This window comes from Chanodichthys erythropterus, chromosome 15 (assembly GCF_024489055.1).
Source record: "Chanodichthys erythropterus isolate Z2021 chromosome 15, ASM2448905v1, whole genome shotgun sequence".
NCBI classification, from domain to species: Eukaryota; Metazoa; Chordata; class Actinopteri; order Cypriniformes; family Xenocyprididae; genus Chanodichthys; species Chanodichthys erythropterus.
The window spans coordinates 28,610,991-28,617,466 of record NC_090235.1 but is presented as its reverse complement, the minus strand read 5'-3'; positions in this window follow the sequence as shown (position 1 = coordinate 28,617,466).

Sequence of the window (6,476 nt, the reverse complement as noted above, 5' to 3'; positions counted from 1 at the left end):
ACACACAATAGATAATATAAACTTGCGAGATATAAACTCGCAGTTTCTCACAATTGCGAGTTTATATCTCACAATTTGACTTTTTTTTTCAGAATTGACTCTTTTCCTCACAATTGCGAGCTTATATTCTGCCATTCTGAATTTATAAGAAAAACGTCCAAATTGTGAGATGTAAACTTGCAATTGTGAGAAAAAAAAAGTCAGAATTGTGAGATAAAAAGTCACAATTATGTTTTAATGTGTTTTATTCTGTGGCAGAAACAAGCTTCAAAACTTTTGACATCATTGCCTGTTTTATGTTTTCCTTGCATGTTTCTACAAGTTGGTTGCACCAAATTACTTTGTATATTTACAATATTTCTGAATAATTAATAGACAAAAAAAAGCATCATGCCTGAACTATACATTAATTTGTTTTATAGTCTCCACATAATGTTTTATAGTCCTCTGTGCCAACTATTGTCTCATTTACTGTATTTCTCCTTAAGAAAGTACTCAAACTAAACATAACTAAGACTACAATCTCCTGGGCTGTGACAGAGCAATAAAATGTCCCTCTGGGATTCTAAAACTGTGTTTAGTGTTTACTTTACAAAGTAAGCAGTGAATCATTGTTCTGGAAAAATGGGTAAGAGAAACATTGCAAGAAGAAAATGTTACCACATAAACAGGCAAATGCCAAAACCCATGTCTAATGGCTGTGAGAATACACAAACTGCACATCCCAGATGCTGTTAATATTCTCTCTGTTGTTCAGTCTGTTCCTCCTCAGCTCCTGGATCGCCCTCTCAAACAGTTTCGGTCTGCAGGAGTGTGTTGTTTACTAACCACAAGGGACATATATACAGGCAAGTATCTCGCAGAATGCTGACTACAGTGGTTTCACAAACAGGTTTCACAACGCAGAGATGTGATAGGCCCGAGGCACATACACACACACACACACACACAATAACAGAGGAGCATTAGCATGAAGAATAGAGAAGATAGCAGCGCTCGGAGGTAAGGAGCAGCACTAACGAAGCAGTGTTGTCAAGAATAAAAATAAAAACACTTGAGAAGACACCTGTGGAAAAGAGAAAATAGTGTCTTTTCTCTATAATAGGTGACGTGGAGGAAACATTATCCGTCAATACATGCAGCATGGAAAACTAGATTGAAATTTCCTTAAGCAAAAACATGTGCATTTATAGCAGAACAGTGTTGTAGTTTTAGGCAAATTTATGTTTTAATCTTTTATCAAAACCACAAACCTTCTGGCTTGGTTCCCTGCATGTGTGTATATATACATATATATATATATATACATATATATATATACATATACATATACATATATACATATACATATACATATATACATATACATATACATATATACATATACATATACATATATACATATACATATACATATATACATATACATATACATATATACATACACATATATATATATGTGTGTGTAATATAAAATATAAAATGTAATATTTTATTATATCTTTTCATGTGACAACACTGAAGAAATGACACTTTGCTACAATGTAAAGTAGAGAGTGTACAGCTTTTATAACAGTGTATACTCAACACACAGCCGTCCAAATTGGGCCCAATTAACCATTTTCTCTCTGTCATGTGACTCGTTAGTGTTACAAGATCTCAGGTGTGAATGGGCAGCAGATGTGTTAAATTTGATGTTATCGCTCTCACTCTCTCATACTGGTCACTGGAAGTTCAACATGGCACCTCATGGCAAAGAACTCTCTGAGGATCTGAAAAAAGAATGGTTGCTCTACATCAGGGATGGGGAGCATTCATCCTGGAGGGCCATTGTCCTGCAGTGTTTAGCTCCAACCATAATTAAACACACCTGAAGCTAATCAAGGTATTCAGGATTTCTTAAGTTACAGGCAGGTGGGGGGGTCAACCTGTCAGTGCTCAGACCATACGCCACACACTGCATCAAATTGGTCTGCATGACTGTCGTTCCAGAAAGAAAGCCTCTTCTAAAGATGATGCACAAGAAAGCCCACAAACAGTTTGCTGAAGACAAGCAGACTGGGGCTGCATGAGTGCTGCCGGCACTGGGGAGCTAAAGCAGAGCATGATCCCCTGCCTTCGGAGACTGGGCCACAGGGCAGTATTCCAACATGACAACGACCCCAAACATACCTCCAAGATGACCACTGCCTTACTAAAGAAGCTGAGGGTAAAGGTGATGGACTGGCCAAGCATGTCTCCAGACCTAAACCCTATTGAGCATCTGTGGAGCATCCTCAAACAGAAGATGGAGGAGTGCAAGGTCTCTAACATCCAACAGCTCCGTGATGTCGCCATGGAGGACTGGAAGACGACTCCAGTGGCAACCTGTGAAGCTCTGGTGAACTCCATGCCCAAGAGGGTTAAGGCAGTGCAGGAAAATAATGGTGGACACAAAAAAATTGACACTTTGGGCCCAATTTGGACATTTTCACTTAGGGGTGTACTCACTTTTTTGGCCAGTGGTTTAGACATCAATGGCTGTGTGTTGAGTTATTTTGAGGGGACAGCAAATTTACACTCACTACTTTACATTGTAACAAAGTGTCATTTCTTCAGTGTTGTCACATGAAAAGATATATCAAAATGTGAGGGGTGTACTCACTTCTGTGAGATACCGTATATTATATATATATATATAAATATATATATATAATATATAATGTATATAGGCTATATATATATATATATATATATATATATATATATATATATATATATATATATATATATATATATATATATATATATATATATTTTATATATATATATATATATATATATATATATATATATATATATATATATATATATATATATATATATATATATATATATATATATATATATATATATATATATATATATATATATATATATATATATATATATATATATATATATATATATATATATATATATATATATATATATATATATATATATATATATATATATATATATATATATATATATATATATATATATATATATATATATATATATATATATATATATATATAGCATTGGTCTGTTTTTAACATTTGAATTATGATTTTTTTTTTGCATATATTTTACTATGGCATCTTCACTGTTGGTTTCGTATCAAATGCTGAACAGTGTAAGTCAACTGAAGATTTTCAAACATGAATCCCATAAATATATTGAAGTAAAAAGTTTGCAAAGTCCAAAAATCAATAGCTGAATTACAGAAGTTTAATACTCAGGGTCAGAGTTTTAAAACCACCCTGAACCAAAATGTGTGAGGAATATCAATACGGCACTGCCTTGCACACACTGAAAAACAGTTGACTTTTCTTTCCCCCACTCCTTCATTTGGAGAATTGAGATAAAAATAAGACATGGGGAAGGAGTGCAATCTGCGCAGGTTAATAACTTCACATTGACCCAGCAGACAAAAAACACTCTTCCTCCATCTGTCCTAATGAGACCGAGAGAGAGAGAGAGAGGGGAAGTGATAAAGGAAGGCTTAGAAAAAAAGACATGGATAAAGAATGAAAACTTAGGGTAGATGGAGAGGAGAGGAAAAGGCCATGTTATAAAGTAATGGATGGGTTAATAAAATAAAAAAAAAAAGCACTGCAAGGGCCCCACCCTCGCCTCACAGCCGGGGCCCAGCCCCAAAGAGGGCCTCTCATCAAGAGGGGAAAAAAGGGACAATCTCCCCTGTCTGAGGCACCATATGCTCACAATAACAGTCAAATTCGCACACAGATATCAGCCCTTTTCCATGCATATCAATTAGGTTTAATTAAGAATGCCGCTTGTCGGCACACACACACCTCCTATCACATCCTGAAGCTGTGTGTGAATACGGAGCATCTTGTTACAGCCGAGACTCACAAAAAAAATGCAACTAATTGATATTCACATATTCCAAAACCATAGGCCTCTCCGGTCAACAGATGGTGTTCATTTAACCCTAGGAGCCCAAAGCAAACAACACTGTGTCTTTTTAACACCTCCTGAAATACTCTTTCCACCCGCACACCCTCGTCTTGACAAAATACTGTCATTCAGAGTCGCTGGAAATTACACGTAGAACCGCAGAGACAATTTCTCCCCAGCTGAGCGATAAGAAATATGTCAAGATAACGTACATGTTGATGTGTGTAAACGGAGGCGTGTTTGTCACGGCGTCTGTGACAAGATGGCACTGGTGTTCGGGGAGGAGGGCGCCCAGATTTGGGCTGAAGAGTCTCAGCCGCACACTGATAGGAGCAGCAGCTACTTAATGATGGTACCAGTCCCCCTAGAGGGGGGCTGTTGCCATAGTAACAGATGCAGTTTGGGTGGGATGCTCTCAGCCAGTAATGGGGTGGAAGGAGGGAGGGGGAACGGGGAGAGGCATTCGAGAAAAGGAGGGTCCTTAAGGGCCTTTTTAACACCCAGACAGCCTGCTCACACGAACAAGCCTTACATTTCGTCAGCTGTTGACAGTGTAAAGGACTTTCATTTACTTTGCATCACAGACACAACAAAAACATATTTAAGAGATACCAATTCAACTGATTTAGTATGCATGGTTTTCCTGCTGGATTGAACAGTTATCCAGCTAAACCAGGCAAAAAACACATGTGAACACATGTGGAGTGATATTTGTCGAGAGAACTAGACTGATATAAGACTTTATACTCTACAAGGTTATATTAATGCAATTGGTTCTAGCTGCAAGCTTGATTTCACACTTTCAAACAATCAGAAATGTCCCAGAACACAGTTCATTACACATTGCAAGTACATGTTGCATTCTCAGCTTTGCCACAAGGGAGGCTATAAAACACACTTTCCTGTCAAACAAAAAAAAGGTGTCAAACTCAGTTCCTGGAGCTTCAACCTTAATTAAATGCACCTGATAAACTATGCAATTCAAGTCCTTTTGGAATATTTGAAAACTACATGTATGTGTGTTGGAGCAGGGTTGAAACTAAACTCTGAAGGGCTGTGGCCCTCCAGTTTGACACTCCTGGTCTAGCTGGTCTGGTTTGCCTGAGACCGACTGGACAGTTAAAGACAGACAGTTAAAACCATCTTAGCTAGACTGGAAGATTAGCTTAAACCAAAGGATTTTAGGCTAGTTTAAGCAGTTTTATTTGTTTGTTTGTTGTTCTGTTTTCTCAGGACAATCATATTGAGCAATATAAAGTCAAAATTGTCTCTTTTCAGATCAACCTACCTGGCCAAGCTGCATTGGGGAGTATTCCAGAAAGGAGGGTTAACTTACCGTCACATACTGTAAACCCTGAACTCTCAGTTGATTAACAAACTTTTCTTACTCATGGTTCCAAAAATGCAACTAGGTATAAGTTAAGTCAACTCGGAGTATATTCACATTGAACACATTCTCAACAGAGTGCCAAATCCGGAGTTACCATAGAAACAGACACTAAAAAAGAAGTGTTCCATATTTTTTTCTTCTTCTTTTAAATCGGTGATTTAAATTCTTAGTACAAATTGCCACCTACTATGCAAATTATTTTTATCCTATTTTAATTACTGTGCACAAAAATTGTATTGTTTGTTTGATGCCAAACAAAACAGTGTTGATTGTAACACATTACAAGTAACAAGTTACGTAATCAGATTACTTTTTTAAAGTAACAAGTAATGCATTACGTAAATTAAAATTTACAACAAAATATCTAAGTAAAAATACAAACAAGTAACGCAAGTCTCCATCTATACTGCACGACCGAAAACACGTCACATAACCATTCCTACACATCAAGAGATATATCCCACCTCAATTGCAGCAAAAGTGTTTTGCAATACAATATGAACACAGTGAGTACATTGTACGTATTTTTTGATGTAAGTACCTAGTAGCTAAGACCAACTAATATAAAGTGATACCCAAACCTGCAATAATTAAATGTATTAAATAACAAATATACTTTACTATACTATATATACTATACAGTACCTAATCTCACTGTATTAACCAGTGTCTTTGCTGCTGACCTTTGACTATCCAATTCAAGCATACAAATAAGCAAAAATGACTTTAGATAAACATCACATTTGTCTTTCATCTTTTAGTTTTTATTACTAAAGTAAGAGTGTTGAACCTTCTTCTCCTTCTGCAACCCAGAATGGCGAGCTGCACCCTCTACTGTACAGGTGTGAATTTGCATTTCCTAGAGCCTGAGGCTTATTCATTTCACTTTTGGTGTGAAAGGGCCTTTAAAAAAAAGAAAAAAAAAAAAGAAAGAAAAGCAACCAGTCCAGGTTAGAAAAAGTAAATGTAACATTGCTTTCCATCAGAAATAACAAAGTAATAAAGTTAGTTACTTTTTTATGTAATATTGTAAGACATTATTTTTAAAAGTAACTTTCCTCAACACTCCTGACTAATAACACCCATTGTAGTGGTACAAACATTTAAAAATAATGCTATCATCCCCTTAGAGTACTGA